General features: G+C 44.1%; 1 protein-coding gene across 3 annotated transcripts in view; it reads left to right on the forward strand.

Moving 5' to 3' along the window:
* The window catches only part of LOC135902304 (cell adhesion molecule Dscam1-like), a 51,655-nt gene that overhangs the window by 5,907 nt on the left and 29,018 nt on the right, over nucleotides 1-16,730 (forward strand). For 2 of the 3 annotated variants that reach the window (XM_070539211.1, XM_065432272.1), the window contains exon 2: nucleotides 16,252-16,306. The gene's annotated coding sequence lies outside the window, so the exon portion shown is untranslated. Of the gene's footprint in view, nucleotides 1-3,893; nucleotides 3,963-16,251; nucleotides 16,307-16,730 lie in introns of all 3 variants that reach the window. The other variant, XM_070539212.1, reaches the window with a different exon arrangement.

The following is a 16,730-nucleotide window of genomic DNA, read 5'->3' on the forward strand; positions in this document are numbered from 1 at the left end:
GCTTCATTACAATTCATTAAGGCCTATCAATATCAAATATAATTAAGGTGATTTAAACCCAATTTCGATTGAATAATATTAAATTGATCAGGGCGAATCAGTATCATTTAAGGGTAATTGCTTGAGCCTAGTTAATATTAATTACAATATAAACATTATAACAGTCAAGATTATTAAAGGTAAAACATATTAATTTATTCTAGATTACCCAAACCCAGGTTAATTACGATTACAATAATTTCCCACAATAAGACTATTTCCGACTAATTAGGTTCACCAATTGGGTGATTGCGACAGGTCATGGGGGGGGGGGCAATAATTGCTGCACATTGTGTCACTTTTATTTATTTATTTATTTATTTATTTATTTATTTATTTATTTTCGATGGCCTCAATCGCCGAGGCACTGCAGAGGAGAGTGGGTGACAACATATGAACAAAGAAAAGAACATAATGAAACGTGCAGCGTTATACAGTATTACGACAAATTATAAAAGTGAAATGAAATATAACAGAATGGTACTAAAATAAATATAACTGAACTGAACAGAAATAAACATAGCATGTTATACAATACTAGTGGAAAATATGAGCATAAGAGAAATTCGGGAAAGGGAGAAAAAGAAACTGAAGAAACAAAACGTGAAAAAGCAAAAAGAATTGCAGGCATGGCGACCCATGTAAAAAGAAAAAGAAAGGAGTGGGGCGGAGAGATACACGAGGTGATTAAGTATGGCTATTACAATGCAGGTGCGCAGACAAAGAATGGGAAAAAAGAGAACGATCAGAAATGGAAACAATTTCGTCAGGTAGGTAGTTCCAATCGTTTGACGTGTGCGGTATGAAGGAAAAATAAAATGTGTTTGTGTTACAAAAAATTCCTTTAACTTTGTGTTTATGGTCAATCCTTGATGAGCGATAAGTGGGTGGCGTGATGAGCTCGGTGCGTAGCGATGAATGATGGAACACTTTATGAAAGAGGCAAAGGCAGAAATACGACGCAGTGACAGAAATGGCAGTGATAGAGCTTGTTTCATTGCTGTTATACTTGTTGTACGACGGTAATTAGAAAGAATGAAGCACGCCGCGTTATTCTGAATTAATTCTAGAGACCTAATTAAATTTGCGTGATGAGGGTTCTACATTGCAGCGGCGTATTCCATCTTCGAGCGCACAAGAGTTTTCTATAGAAGCATTTTCAGGGGAAGCTGTGCTTTATTGAAGCTACGTGCTAAGTATCCTAATGTGCGGTTAGCACTGTTTACTGATCACATTAATATGAGTATTCCATGTTATGCTGTAAGTAATAGTAACCCCCAAGTACCGGTATGATGATACATGGTAGAGTTCGATGTCACCTAGTTTGTATGTTGAGGAGCTATCGTACTGCCGAGAAACAGTCATTAGTTTGCATTTGTTACGATTTAAATTCATTAGCCAGTTAACGCACCAACTTGAAATGTTATTTAAATCTGTCTGGAAGATATTTCTATCGTCATCCTTACTGATTTCCCTGTAAAGTACACAGACGTCGGCATACAAGTGCACAGAAGAAGAAACGCAGTTAGGCAAACCGTTAATATACATTAAAAACAGAAGTGGACCTAAGTGGGCCCACTTGGGTTAGTGGGCCCTCGACACAGTGAGCCGCGCTCACCTTCCCCCCTCCGCACCAATCCCTTTCCCAACCCCACCAACACTTATGGCGCCACCTTCAGGCCCATACCTACCTTACTCCTGCACGTCTTGCCCTCTTCCACCCCGGGACGCACTCGCCGACTTGCCGCTTATGTGACGGCTCCCGCGCCGATTACGCTCACGTCCTATTCTCCTGCCCGGCACACTTGCCCCCTGCCTCTTGGCGCCTAAGCAATTCGCAGCAGTGGGAGGCTGCTTTGTCCAGCACCGAGCCGGATATCCAACTCCGGCTGGTGAACTGGGCGGAGGACGTCGCGACTAGGCATGGCCTGGACGCCACAACCGGCAGCCCGAAGGCCGCCCACAACGCTGCTTTTTAATTTGTTTTTACTTTTGGCCTTCTCATAAATAAAAGTTTTTCACCACCACCACCACGGTGGGCGTAACTCGGCCACTCAATCAATGATTAGTTGCCTGAGTGCAAGACGACAGACTGAAAATAATGCTTACGCATTATCTGATAATTCCCACTATAGGAAGTTTGTGCAGTAATTTCTCGCAATTATGAGTCTAAACCGAGACATGCCGATTGAAAGGTTTTGGGAGACAGCACCATATCCGATTACGTACGACAAGACAAAACCTTAATATGAGGACGCGGAGGCGACACCCAGTACCTCATTCTCCTTGTCTTTTTAATATGGCGGCGCCACAACATAAGGGAGCCCACCAGCGTGATTATGATCACAGTTTCAAGGACGTCGTTGTCGTCACGTGGCATGACTCGCGTTAAGGACCGGGGCCGAAGAACGTAAACGTAGCGCCGATGCGTCAGCAGGCGAAGAACACAGCGCGCTACATCTCGCACCTACACACGCGCGAAGTAAAGGAGAGGAGGAAGCAAGACTTTTACGCTGCAATGTGATCGTGCAGCAGTGGCGCACCGCAAGTCAGCGTGGCCGCACTGCTGCAGCAACAGCGTTTTACCGCGGGCATTTTTCCTCCAATGTGGCTGGGGCTTAGCTCGTGCGTCTGTGAGTGTGTGTGTGCATGTGCGTGCGTTCTAAGCGTCTTACTAAAATTGCAGTCCCCAATGTGATTTTAGGCCTCGCAGGCACTGGTAGCAGGGGGATATCTGCGCTTATCAAAGAAGCGTTACCTTTCGACATCAGGCGGCGTCGCGAGACAGTTCGCTATATCGAGACGTTATGCGTCTTGCCTGCTAAGAAAATGCAGAAAAGCGCTGCGAGCCAGGAAAAATAAATATATATATATACGTGTAAGGAACAGGTGCAGCCATGCTGTGCGTGCTGCGCTCGTTAGTGCTGTCATCGATTTATTGACTAACATGGCCGCGGAGAGCGCCGGATGCGTTCCGCAGGGTGAGATCCCCTGTGGGAATCGCATCTCGTAATGCACGGTGCTGGAACCGCTTAGACAAGGCATTTTCGAATTCCGAGCATTCTAGGGTACTGCACGTATACTTGGCACTAATAATAATAATAATAATAATAATAATAATAATAATAATAATAATAATAATAATAATAATAATAATAATAATGCTTTGAAGGACGTAAAGAAAACATTTTGGCAGCAGCAGCGTCATCATTTTTCTTTGTCTCTCTGGTATACTTTTCTTTCCCTTTCCTTTGCTGCTTTTATCGTAAACATAAAGAAGAGTACATGGTATCAAGTTCCTTGCTATAACTACGATTATGTCATACCCTTGCATCTGTGACTGCTGGGTTCTTCCGCATGCACAGTGATGCATGACCAATAGAACTTACACGTGATTGCAAAAAAACGATATTTTGTTTATCTTCAAAACCACAAACGTTTCTGCATTTTGAATAATTTATACATCTCTTTGAAATGCATGACAAAGATTAAGTGCCACATGTGACATTACAAATGTTAAAACAATATATTCCCAGAAACGCACACATAAAATTTTAAATCAATGTTAGAAACAAAATTACCTCTGCACACCTATAGAGTGCACACCTCTTAAAATGCACCGATGCTACTTTGCGATGCGAGGAAGCTCGCGGGCCTCGAAAAAAACGCCGACCGCCGCCAGTGTTAATCAAAGCGCGACGCGCGAACACTAAGCCGACTGGCACTTGGGTAACGATAAACAACGAAGAAAATAAATCGGGAGACGGCAACGGACGAGCCGCGATAGTGGGCGTTGCACCGTCCTCATCCCGAATCCCCTTAGCGATTCCCCCTCCCTCTCATCTCTCCCCCAGAGTCCCGGAAATCGGATTGTGTCATGCTAATGCACGCATCCATGGGAAAGCGCTATCGCCGCTCAACAGGTAAGCGCTCCCAGACGGGAAATTCCGCCTCCTCTTCCGCTTTCTTCCTTTGGTCAGAAGCACTAAGGAAATGCCACGAAAAGAAGGTGTGAGATACTGTTAATTGTTTCGTCTTCATTTTTATTCCCTCTCTTGAATTTCTTTCCGTGTCTTTACTAGGATGTATCAGGCTCGTATGTTTTCATATATACATCCCAAAGTTGCTCAGTCTCGCGCGAGGCGCCTTTTCAGAGATGCTCAGATTTCGCTTTATGGACGGCTTTTGCAGTCTCGGTGGTTTTGCCTTTCGGCGACCTCGTCGCGCCTCTGCCGCTAACTCCTCTGCTTGCCCAGTCCATCCCCCCCCCCTGTCTCCGCCGTCTTGAGGCCCAATTGTTGAGCACGGTCCTCGGGGCTTTCACCGCTTCAGCCGCTGGCGAAGAGGTGCACGCGCGCAGGCACGCCGTCTTCGTTTGCGGCTTTACGAGCCACGGAGTCGAGGCAGGAAAGGCGCACGCATCGATTTTTCTCGCGTCCGTCTCCAAGACGACAGAGAGACAACGGCGACAAAGCTCCTGGGACATGAGCAAGAGAACGAAAAGTGCGAAGAAAGAAAAGAAAGACCCTGAGAAGGAAGAACAAAAGTAAGCGCTTAAGAGTGAAGAAGGGAAAAGCCGCTAGACCGCTCAGAGCACGACGGGGGCAGGCAAGAGCATAATCACGTCTCGCGAATAAAATTCGCGCGGGCCCGCGAAAGAAAAACAAGGGCGTCGACCAAGCGCGCGACGGGCACAGAGGTGGAGAAGCCGGGTGGAAGTTGCAGAAGCAATCCTACATGCGCATTTCAACGCCCTCGCTGCCAAGACAAATTGGCGTCGTCTCTTGGCAGGCTTTACTTTCTTTTTCTCAAACTGTGTCGAACTTACCTTTTCGTTTTCTTGCCTTTTGTTATATTTTACGCGTCAAGTTTCGCAGACTCTTTTGTTTTGATAGAGTTAAACGAGCCTCCACCTCGCGCTCGTTCTTCTTTTTGTTCCGATCTCTAAACTGGCGCCCTCTCGCTCTTGGCCTCGTCCTTTTGTAGTGAAAGGGAACTCCCCGTGTTCGTCTTCTCTTGCCTCGCGCTACGTTATTTATGGAGCCAAATTCCTCCTGAGAGATGTCCGTCCGAGTAGTGTTCCATGTACCGCGCACACGATCTGGCTGCGCAATATACATGGCTGTGCTGCCGAGAGGGAAAAGAGACGGCGGAAGAAGCCGGACACGGCGAGATCCAAATGGTTATTTCCTTCGTGCAACCTCTGCAATGTCTTTCGGGCACCTCGCTTGTTCTTGTTCCCGAGCATTCTCGTCCATCTGCGCCTCGAGCCTGACTTTGAATTTCCGGCGCTCTTCGGCAATGCCTTTTTTACCTTTGCCCTCCAGTATACCGTAACTTTTGTCAGTGAACTTGTTCTCCAAACTCCACCATATCAGTGTAGCTTCTTTTTTCCTTTTTCACTTACGTTTTTAGAATGTTTGAAAGTGACTTAAATTCGGTTTAGACTGCCTTCTCAGTATCATACTTTCTGATACCTTTTTATTTTAATTAACTTAGGCGCGTAGTTTTCACAGGGCCCCTGTTGAACCTTTTTATCTTCCGCTGTTTGATATCTCTACAGCATGTGCACTTAAGAATGGGTCACCCATAGTTTCGCATTCGCCACCAATGTCACCCCGCCCTTCCGAGCATTCTTCGAGCTTCTTGTTAAGTTTTCCAAAGTCACGGCTTGTGCGGTCGGTGGCTAACGCCACAACACGAGTGTCGTTTAATTCCTAATCTTGCTTTTTCGTCTTTCATTTCTTTTACTCTATTACTTATTTCCTCTATGTGACACGTCGCCTGCGTTCTTGAAACGTGGTTTGCACCACTATTTCTCCAGTGCGAAACGCTCGTTCTCTGTTTTATGTCAATACGTGCACAACTATGGAAGCTAATGCTGACACCGACAAATTATCAGTCGACTTCCTACGGATGCTTGCAAGTATCAAACGTTTGCGACTGGCAGGTACATTGGCTGACTGCCGTGGCCAGCAAGTTTGAGGCATCTGCCCGAGAGAGCGAGAGAGAAAAAACATTTATTAGAACCATCGAGGTGGTTGCTCTTGAGGTCGAGTGGGTGGTGTCCTCATTCCAGGACTCCACTGGCCATGGCTGCTCGACGTACTTGCTGGACGAGAGCTTCTTGTCCCGCCAGGGTATCGCCGGTCAGCTGTACCTCCCACCGCTCAAATTGCGTGCTAGGCGTCTTTAAGTGTTGAGGTTTGCCCCCGCACCCCCACGAGATGTGGAAGAGTGTAGGGCGTGTGTCGCCGCACCAGGGGCAGATGCCGCGATATGTATGTGGGAACATTTTACTGTATTTGTGTAGGTTAGGAAATGTGTTTGTCTGAATAAGTCGGAGAGCTACGGCATCTTCAGTGCTGAGCTTTCTGTGAGGCGGAGGATAAATCCTGCGGTTGAGTCGCTGGATCTCGAGTCGGTCGCAGTAATTGGACGGCAGGGGCATGAACCTATCATTGCTGCTCTGGCCGCTAAATCGTTCAATACTTCATTAGTAGGTTTCATTTTTCGCGGGGAGGAGGAGGAAAGTAAGGGAGAAGGCAGGGATGTTAACCACAACTGCGTCTGGTGTGCTGGGGAAGGGAAAGGGGAATAGAAAGCTGAGAAAGAAGAAAGAATGAGGCGTTGAGTTCACGTAGAACATCCCTAAGTCAAAGGCGTTCCCACAGGCCAGTCGCCTTCAAGAAACACAAAAGTGCCTTCGCAGCCTCGTGGGCCAACGAGCGATGTGGACGGCGCTCGAGCATAGCACCTGCACGGACAATGGCCGATCGTCCAGGGCTTGTCTCTGACTGAAATCGACGACATTGGCCTAACAAGTGCTTGACGTTCTCTTCGGTGCTGCAAACGTCGCACTGTCGGTCATTCCAATCAATGTCGCTTGTACCTTCGTGAAGGCCACTCCCAACCACAGCCGGCACAGCAACGACGCCTCAAGTCGATGAAAGCCGGGTGGTGGCAGCGCTACTGGGACCTTGTCCTCGTCCCAGTAGCGCGGCCTCCAAGTAGTCTTATATTCCGATCAATGTTTTTTTTTCTTTTTTTTATCGCTACACGCTCTTAATGACCGAGAGTTAGATGCGGCGACGCCCTTTGCCAGCGACCCCCTCTTCAGCTCTTACATTGCCCTTGCTTTTAAATAAAAGGAATACGTGCAAGCGAAGATCATTGTCACCGAAGCGTCCATTTGACGGGGAAATGAAACAGAAACAAACAGAGGCATAAAACGAGGAGAACGGAAAGACAAACAGACAAAAAGTTAACTGAGAGAACAAATCACGACTCCACCAAAGTCACATCTAAACAAATATGAGAATGTGTGAAACCAGGAAGGATCGGGGAAAATTGGCGGACAGTGACTGTTGTTCACGACAAGAAAATCAAGGCGAAAATGAAACAAAATTGACGCAAGACAAATGAAAGAAAGAAAATTGCGAGAAACGAAACAGACACGAAAAAGAGATTCGGGAGACAGAGGCACGGAAGTTGAACGCCGCGTTCGTTCGAGCTCCCAGGCGCGAATTCGATTCCCAATTTCGTCGCGTCTCGCTGGCTTCGAAGAGAACATGAGAGCTTCCCGAACACACGTCGACGGCAGCTGAGACCGCACGCGGACGCTATGGGACGATTCCAACTCGCACCCGCCTCTTCCGCAGAGAGGAAGCGACGGAAAATGTAATTTTAAGAGCCCTCGCCGCCGACGTCACCCCCACAACGTTCTTCGGGCTTCTTGATAAGTTTTCGAAAGTCGTGGCTTTTACGGTCGGTGGCTCCGCGCGAAACGAGCACTTCGAACCGAAAATGAGTGCCCCAGGAAACCGTTCATGGTTGCTCGCCATACATTCAAATTATCATCGGTCGCGACGTACGAGCGGAAAGAAGAAAAGAAAATGGCTCTGCCAATAGCGCGGTATATTAAGGGCACATTTCTCTCGGGTGACAGTCGTACGCGCTGGCGCGCCCCAGTCGCTCGCTCGTCGGCTCTTCTCGGGGCAAAAAACAAAGTATAGGATGACTCTGCTCGTTGGCGCTTAGTCCGCATAGGGAGCATGACGCATCTATCTTGGCTATCTATTTTATTATTTTTCATCAGTCTCCATCTTTTTGTTGTCCCGACTGTTTTCCACAGGTCTGCTCATTCACAAAGTAAAATAAAAAGGAGAGATTCCAATTGATGGTACTATAAGTTGATAAACATTTAATGTTTAAAACGTTATCTTGCACGTCATCCTTCATCTCAGTCTTGTGGCATCGAAAACCGCTGTTTTTGGGCACCCTCGTCATTCTTCATTGCGGTTCCTCTTCAGAAACACTAAAAGCAAATAATCAAAATCTTGTAGGCTCTTCAGATGTATTAATCGTACATACGGTAATAATTTCATGTCCTGATTTTTCAAGTAGCTTCTTCCGTCCAGTAATGCGAAGGCGTGTAACAATTTTTTGGCCGCAATTACCAGGGTCTGCAGCGACAATGCGCGGTTGCCCAAAAAATTAACAGCTAAAAAGACAAAGAATGTTCTTTCTGTGTCGCCTTCCATCACGTTTTAAAACAATGCTAAAGTTAAAACCGCCGTGCTACGATTGATCTCCATGAACGAATCCCTTTGTATATCTTCGCCTGGAAGCATCCTGCTTGTTTGCAGAGAAGGCTTCCCTAAAACATCCAAAACATTCTTTTTTTGTAACCCGGCATGTATTCCCAGAGCTGCCTTTTTCTTTTTAAGCAATGACCAGTTAGTGAAGTTTGATGCCGCATGTAAATGGGGCTCGAATACGTAGCCCAACCAAGATCTCGATACCAAAAATGACTCATTAGAAATAATATATCTATTTCATTAATTATAGTATTCGTTATGAGTGTGGTCGTACTGGTAAGTGAGTAACTATATACACGTTCTTTTCTTTTTTAATCCTTTTACGGTAATTTGTAGCCGGTGCAAGAAGGATTTCTATCTTTCCGCTTTCTCAAATCCCTCTGATGTCTTGCTGCTTTGTCGAAACTCATTATGGTCACATTAATAACGTGAAAGTCAGTTATCTGCAATAAATCCCCACACGGCCACATCACAATGTAACGGCCAATCGACGCAACGTTAGAAGGTGACATACAAACCTCGCGCGAACAAAACCAGTCACAACATGTTCGAAGAAACTCACACCGCAGAAAAAGCAGCAGTACAAACAAACAGCGCACACCGGCATCGGAAAACATTTGTTTACTCAAATTTGTGCAAAAGATAACCGTAGGTATAACCACCTAATGTGTTTTTTCCCTGCATTAAAAAGAAATTCGGTAATAGATGGAATGTCTGAAGCCACTTTAACAGTTTTATGTTTTCAGTTCTTTTTCTGTCAGCTAGTAAACCTTTTAAGCACGCCAATTCTAATATATATATATATATATATATATATATATATATATATATATATATATATATATATATATATATATATATATATATATATATATATATATATATATATATATATATATATATATATACATATATACATATATATATATATATATATATACATATATATATATATATATATATATATATATATATATATATATATATATATATATATGGAAACCCCCTCACGGACACGCACAGTGCTTGCTTTGGTGAAGTCGTCCAAATTTGCCGAGCATTTTGTAGCACTGCTGCTCGCGTTCCGATTCTCAGGTACAGTGTCGCCTTTTTTCTTGCAAGGACTCCTAGTAAACTGCACTCAAAATCCGATGGAACGCGTTTTTTTTTCTTTTTTATTGATATGGTATAAGGAGATGTTGGCGCACAGTTTAAGGCGCCGGCTACTCCTCATCTCTTGAGTGGTTCCGTCATACATCGTACAGGTTTCAAGGTTACATATCGAACAGTCTTTTCACACAAGCACCAGGACTTATCACGCAACGAGTATATACGCTAAGGATTCGCTTTAGAGAATTTCAAACAGAAGTAAGTTCAAGAGTAGTTAAACTGTTACTATGGTTTTGATGCGGAAAATACGACAAAAGCAGCGATAACACAATTGTTTAAGTCGAAAGGAAAGTGCTTATTCAGCACCTTTCAAAAACGCATGTTTTATATGTAAACGTGCCAGCTGGAAGGTTTTTGAATGTGTAATAATTGCATCGTAATTTCAGCGCAATGGAACACAGAGATTTCGTATAATGTGAAAAAGATTCAAAATCCGCTCGAATTCCTTCTTTATAGAGACGCGCTCTAACATCCATAAAAAAGGGAAGTGACATCCAGTACACGCTCATTTTTGCCGTTAATTAAACGAGCGAAAAGTACACTAGTTCTAGCAGAAAAGCCACTTAAGTTACAAAAATACTCAAGTTTGGCCGGCAGTTCATGCAAAAATACCGAAATTCTAATTTCTAGTCCATGCAACTTCATGTTGATTTTCTTTTTATTTGTCTTCATTATTTATTTCCTTGTTTTGTTCCCTAATATGTCATTTCCCGTGTTCATTGTATATCCAGTATATATCCATTATACTGCACGAAAATGCATGTGTCAGAGCACTCAACAGCACATCTGTCAGAACTGGTGAACATCATTCAATTTCTTTACTTTTTCACGATCATCTGGACGACTCCGTAATGCTAAGCCTAATGTCCTTGTACAAATTTACGGATGTGACTACCGATCCACGTAAGCTACTGCAACAAACAGAACAAAAAAAAGAAAGAAAAGTTCGAGCACGTTTTCGTGCACTTTTGCGTGCATATAAATACCGAATCTAGAATACAGGCCATAATATGATATTTTTTTCCGCTAAATGCAAGCATCGAAACGCACAAGGAAAGCCGTATTAATCTCGTGCGCAAAATGACGACGGTTGATTTCTTGTTGGGCAAGCAATGACATTGGTTCCAACAGAAAACGATGAACACGAGCCAGAGAGACGTTCCAGGAGCCCTCGCAGAGCAAAACCCTCAAGAATAAGCTGAAAAAGAGTGCGAAAACAATGCCGCAAGGGCGTAACGTACGCACTAAGAGGAACTTAACAAAAGCGGGTGCTTGCTCAAGTTCTTTTGCCTTTCGCACCGACGAAAACGGCATATTTACTAGCACGGGAAAAACCGTGATGGCGTTTGCGCTCGTGTCTCATATTCACGCACACTGAGCTAACAACAGCAGCGAAATTGCGAACAGTAGACAATCCGTGGAACACCGCGGCGGTTCGATAGCCCGCCAGCACTTTAGCCGGCACCATTCTCTCCTTTTCTTTCACCACTGCATTGCTTCCGCTCCGATTCACCAGCCTATCGCTTCTTTATCTCAGCGGCACCACGCCGCGGCCACGCCCATGCAACACCATAATTCACGGTCTCACCACGAGGTGACAGCACCTTCCCAACAGGCGCGCTCCCAAGCTCTTTCCCTTCTTCCCTCCTGCGTTTTTCCCCTCGCAACTCTATCCGGTTTCATTCCCACCCACTTGGCTCTCCGCTCCCATTTCGGCGGGGACAGTACTCGGCATTTATACGCCCGTATTGAGGATGAACGCTGTAATATCAAATTATATCTTCAACAACCCCACTGAAAGGTTTCCTTAAGCAATTCAATAATTTTCGTTTTTGTTTCTCGCAATATTCTCGAGAAATTGATATGTAATCCACACAGAGTCCGCGTCATTTTTATTGGAATGGACCGAAAATACGGGAGAGCTTTAGGTTGTATACTGAACGTCGAGTGAGCAACAAATAAGTTGACATAAACATACTGTGATGTACAGAGAATATTCTAGATAATCTGCAGGTATATATACATGCGGGGAAAATAAGCAAAACGTTTTCTCTAAGTAATTAACTACGGTGAACGACGGAATTGCATAAGGAGCACTAATTTAATGAATAAATAAGTAGCATTCACTGAAGATTTCATTTATTTGCTATACTTGAGGCACACCACTATTGCAGAATATTGCAAGCGACAAATTCATGAATGCCCGCTCGCTAGAAAGTTTGGAATAAATGCAGATTTCGCTATAGTGTACACATCTTTCATATTGACACGTCTTCAAGCCTTGAAACAAAGTAAAAGCTCGTTCTAGGTAATGAATCCTCCATGAACTTCATTAGTAGGATCTTGGTGAGGGCTAGTTGGTGCATATTTAGATGAGGTTCAGTTCTCAGTTCTAAGCCATGAACTTCAGTCGGTCGTTCTGTAAACAGCTATAGTCTTTAGGTGGAATTTTCGGAACGAATATCTCGTACTTGTGGCTGGCCTGGCAGTTCACAATGGACGGCGATGCCTTGCATACTATGGCCGCCTTCTCTTTCGCAATAATATGTCCCCTATGCAGCAAATGATATAAAATTAATTACTCAATAATAGGCAAGATATTACCATTATCGCGCTCATCCTGGTATGTACACAACTAATTATCCGTTTCAAGAAAAAATAAATAATTCTTTGGAAATTTGTATTTTAGCTGGAACATAAGTTAGTCTTAACGCCCTAGTTGATGTCTCACGCATTTTCGTCACTTCAAAGGAAAAAGAAACTCTCAGTTCATCTCTCGCAAATATATCAGATGTCGTAGTTCCAACTAGCTCAGCTTTATGCATTGAGCGACTCGATATTTTCTACCGGTAATGCCGCTTCCGACTTGCATTAGTTAAAGACGTAGTTACTTCGCACAAACATTAGTTAAAGTTGCGTATAACACGTACATTGGTGTTGCTTGGATGCACATGCGCCGCCGCGGTGGTGCCGTGGCCATGGCGTGCTGATGCTGCTGAGTCTGAGGTCACGGGTTCGGTCACCATCCTCGACGGCCGCGTTTCAATGGGGGCGAAATGCAAAAGCGCTCGTGCACTCAGGTGTGCGTTAAAGAACCCCACGGCGACAAAATTTATGCGGAACCCTTCCCTATGGCGTCCTTCGTAACCCACTGCTCAATTTCAATACGTTAAATCGCACGGTTTGATTGTATTATAATGTTTATATATACCATCATGAAGTGAGCCTATCATTCGCCCTATTTACGACATGTACAGTGCTTTTGTGTTTTTGTTTGTTTGCTTCGAGCACTTAAGAAGCCCAAAAAGGTTCCATGAATCACTTCACTACAGATTAATTGCCTGCTCGAGCGGACATAATTTGCAAAAAAAAAAAACCAAAGAAATTCATTCTGAAATCACTGCAATTACAGTAATTAACTTCTTAGTTACAAATCTCACAGAACATGTATAGATATATCGGAAAGTTGAAGAGAATCCTCATAAAGGTATTGTTCCATGTTTCTACATTTCAAAACGGCCATGTAAACGGAAATACCTGGTGTCAAACTATCCGTTCGATGTACCTGATTACGCAAGCACCGCTGCGAAGGGCGACTTACAGTGCATTCCCCCCGTGACGTAGTAAGGCGGTGTAAAATGGAGCTTGGCTACACTGTGCGATGAACTGGCCCCTCTCGCACCTGCTGTTGAAGTGATATATGCATCCACACGGGAGTTGCGCACAGCACCAATCAGAATGACATCGTCAGAAGAGGGCAGTGCGACGGCAGCTTCACTTTACGCCACAATTTTACTTCACAGGGGTAGAGCCGACAGTCGTGTTTCGCAGAGCCCCGTGCGTAATCAGATAAATTGAACAAATGATTTGACGCCAACTATTCCAGTTGACATAGCCATTTTAAAATGTACAAACACGAAAGTAGAGATTTATGACAATTGCCTTCAACTTTCCAACGCCGCAAAGCTTATAACGAAGAAGTTAATTGATGTAATTACTTTATTTAGCGAATGCATAGCTTCGGCTTTCTTGTAAGTCCGCCTAGACAGATAATTAATCTGAACTGACGTGATTTTAGGAACTTTCGCAGGGCTTTTCTAAAAAAAGTGTTCGAACACATACACAAACATAAGCACGCACGCACGGACCACTGTATAAAGTATATGTAGGGTCCTCTGTATTGGGGTGAAACCCCACGATGCCCGTTTTACATTTACGGAAATCTTGCCATACCCAATTTCTCCCTGAAATTTTTTCTTTCTTAAATTATAATAACAAATGCAGGTGTTACAGAAGTAATGAGCACTGTCGACCTTTTGTGAGCAAAAGGTTAAGGTACATAATATTACGAATATATTATATAAACAGGGTATAAACAGGGTGCCTCATTCTTGCTTGATAGTCTAGCAGTAAGTGGCATATGTAAGATATAGTAAATTCAGCGCCTGCTAACGTTGAGTGAACGAAAGCGTGTTGCTTTTTTAGTAACCGCGTTTAATTGAATACGACAATTGCGCATCGTGTCCCACTTCCCTCATGGCACGTACATGTAAAACGTTGCAATGCGCAAGAAAGAAAAATAACGCAGCGCTTACCGTTTCTCTACATTGCGAGTGGTAGCTCTGACATTGAGAAGATGTTTGCCCAACTACATTAGGTTAAAAAAAGGGTTAATATACTAATTTTTTTTACAAGAGCGCAGTACCTGTAAAACACGACGATAGGCAAGGACGAGAAGTTCGACGGATCTTGGAATGCATCTTGCGCCAGCCAGGCATCCCTGAATGGCTGATCATGATGGTCACAGAAATACTCTCAATGTATATGGTAACGTATGTCAACAAGGGACTTGCAAGATAATAAACTGCACGCGCAGCGGCGTTGGTGGGCGTCACACTGTCTTTCCTCTGGCTGCCCTCGCATGTCGGTATAGCCGGTAACGAGAAGGTTGACACCTACGCCGAAGCATGAAAAGCAGCACAGAGAAGCATAACCGTGTGTACTAGTTCCTGCGCTTTTTTTTTACGCTGGTTAAAAAGTGCAGAGAACATATAAGCGATCTCGAAACCTGCCTATTTGCTGTTTTTGTTACTGTGGTTTCATTTAAATATAATAATAATGCCTGGCAATGAGGATTTGTAGACGTGAGTTCGTCCTCTGATTTGCAAACAGCTATATTTGACATTACATGTTCCTGTGGGGGATTTCGCTTGTTTAGGCATGATGTGTATGTCTAAAAAGAGAGAATTACTTGTATTCATCGCTTGCAAACATTTTGGGAAAATCCCAAACATTGGGCAGCCAGACAAAGAAACCCCCGATTTGTCTCCGATTTTTCTGTGAGAAAAAAAAACCCAGATTTGTCCACGGTTTTCCTCTTCAAAAATATCACCAGATTTTACAACGAAGCTGTCTATGGCTAGGATCCCGGGATTTCTTCGTGGCGTAACGTCGACAGAAAACTATCATCATCAATGGCTTATACCCCCGTAATGTACAGGCTACAAGCACTCAGAAAAGTGAAGTGAACAATGCATACATTATTTGGAATCACGCACATAACATACTGAACAGAATACGTTTCAAGAAAGACCAAGCTTAAAACAAGCATCGAACCACATAATTGATGATAAGGCGCTCCTGCGCCTACATGCAGTGCGAAGTACGTAGCACTCCCCGCATACGCTTCACTGTAAAGATTACCGTTGGGCAAGGTGCCGCGGCAACGGCAGCTTGACTGCACCATACGAAGCAGGGAGTGACGTAACCGCAGTTTCGTACGCAAAAGAAGAATCCGCTTAGCAACTGATTGTGTGGTGACAGTGATATGGGAAGGCGACATGTAATGAGGACTTCTGAAGAGCAGCGTGCATACAAGGCGCGGCGAATTGCTCTTCTCTCTAGGTCACTCTTTATATATAGTGCACGGAGTAGCGGCGTAAACCAAGTCGCAGGCCGTCGAAACCTCTTACGCTAATAATTCGGTAAAGTGCATGTGAATGTCACCACGTGAGTAATCTCAACCTACGTCGCAATGGGTAATCGTTCCAGTTGTTTACAGCTTCGCTGTCTAACCGCCTTCGCAGCGTGGGTTAGAAACCGTTCTTTTACATCCCGAATTTCAAAAATATAAAACCGTGAGCGAAGGACCTTAAGTACATACGATGTGTAGGTTGTCGTAGACATTACCAACATTTACTTGGATGATTATGTATACGCCATGCATACATTATGTAAAGATTGTGTATAATGACCGTTCCAGGCCTGTTCAGGTGTGATAACGTCGTTCGGGGTGCCTCAAAGTTTCAAAGGAAAATATGTGGAGCAACGGCAGAAGCCTTGATGCATTTTGTGCAAGTTCGTGCGATACTTGTCGTCCTGCAGCGCTTTTTTGGAGGTGTTTGATCTCTGATTTCGATGTTCGCTGTTCCCGTGTCTGCAGTGCCCGATCTACTGGCGAGAGAACAAAAAGGAACACCTGAAATGACCGAATCTGGGTGAGCGTGTGCGAAATTTTCATTATAACGTTTGCTTTCATGAAGAGCAAGAATGTAAACATTGGTTTTACAGGCCAGCTAAGTATCAACACTGCCACGCTTTTACACAGCTACAACCTATTGACAGATTTCAGTATGGGCAGGCTTCATGTTATACGACAATCCATCTTTGAAAACTTTTCTCGATAACGACCGAGTAAAGAAATAGGCAAGAGTGACAAAGTTACGTTACGGAAGTGCGTCACTCTCTTTTCTTTCGCGTCGACATGTGCTAGCTACAATATGTGGACTTGCTGTGAAGCCTCCAGAAGGGACTCTAGGAGGGCGAGCATCCTTCAATGCCTGCTGCTCTAATGATAATGATAATGATGATTCGTAATTGCAACCCCTTTGGGCCGGAGTGACGACAATCAGTCACACAGTA

This window comes from Dermacentor albipictus, chromosome 5 (genome assembly GCF_038994185.2).
Source record: "Dermacentor albipictus isolate Rhodes 1998 colony chromosome 5, USDA_Dalb.pri_finalv2, whole genome shotgun sequence".
Lineage (NCBI taxonomy): Eukaryota > Metazoa > Arthropoda > Arachnida > Ixodida > Ixodidae > Dermacentor > Dermacentor albipictus.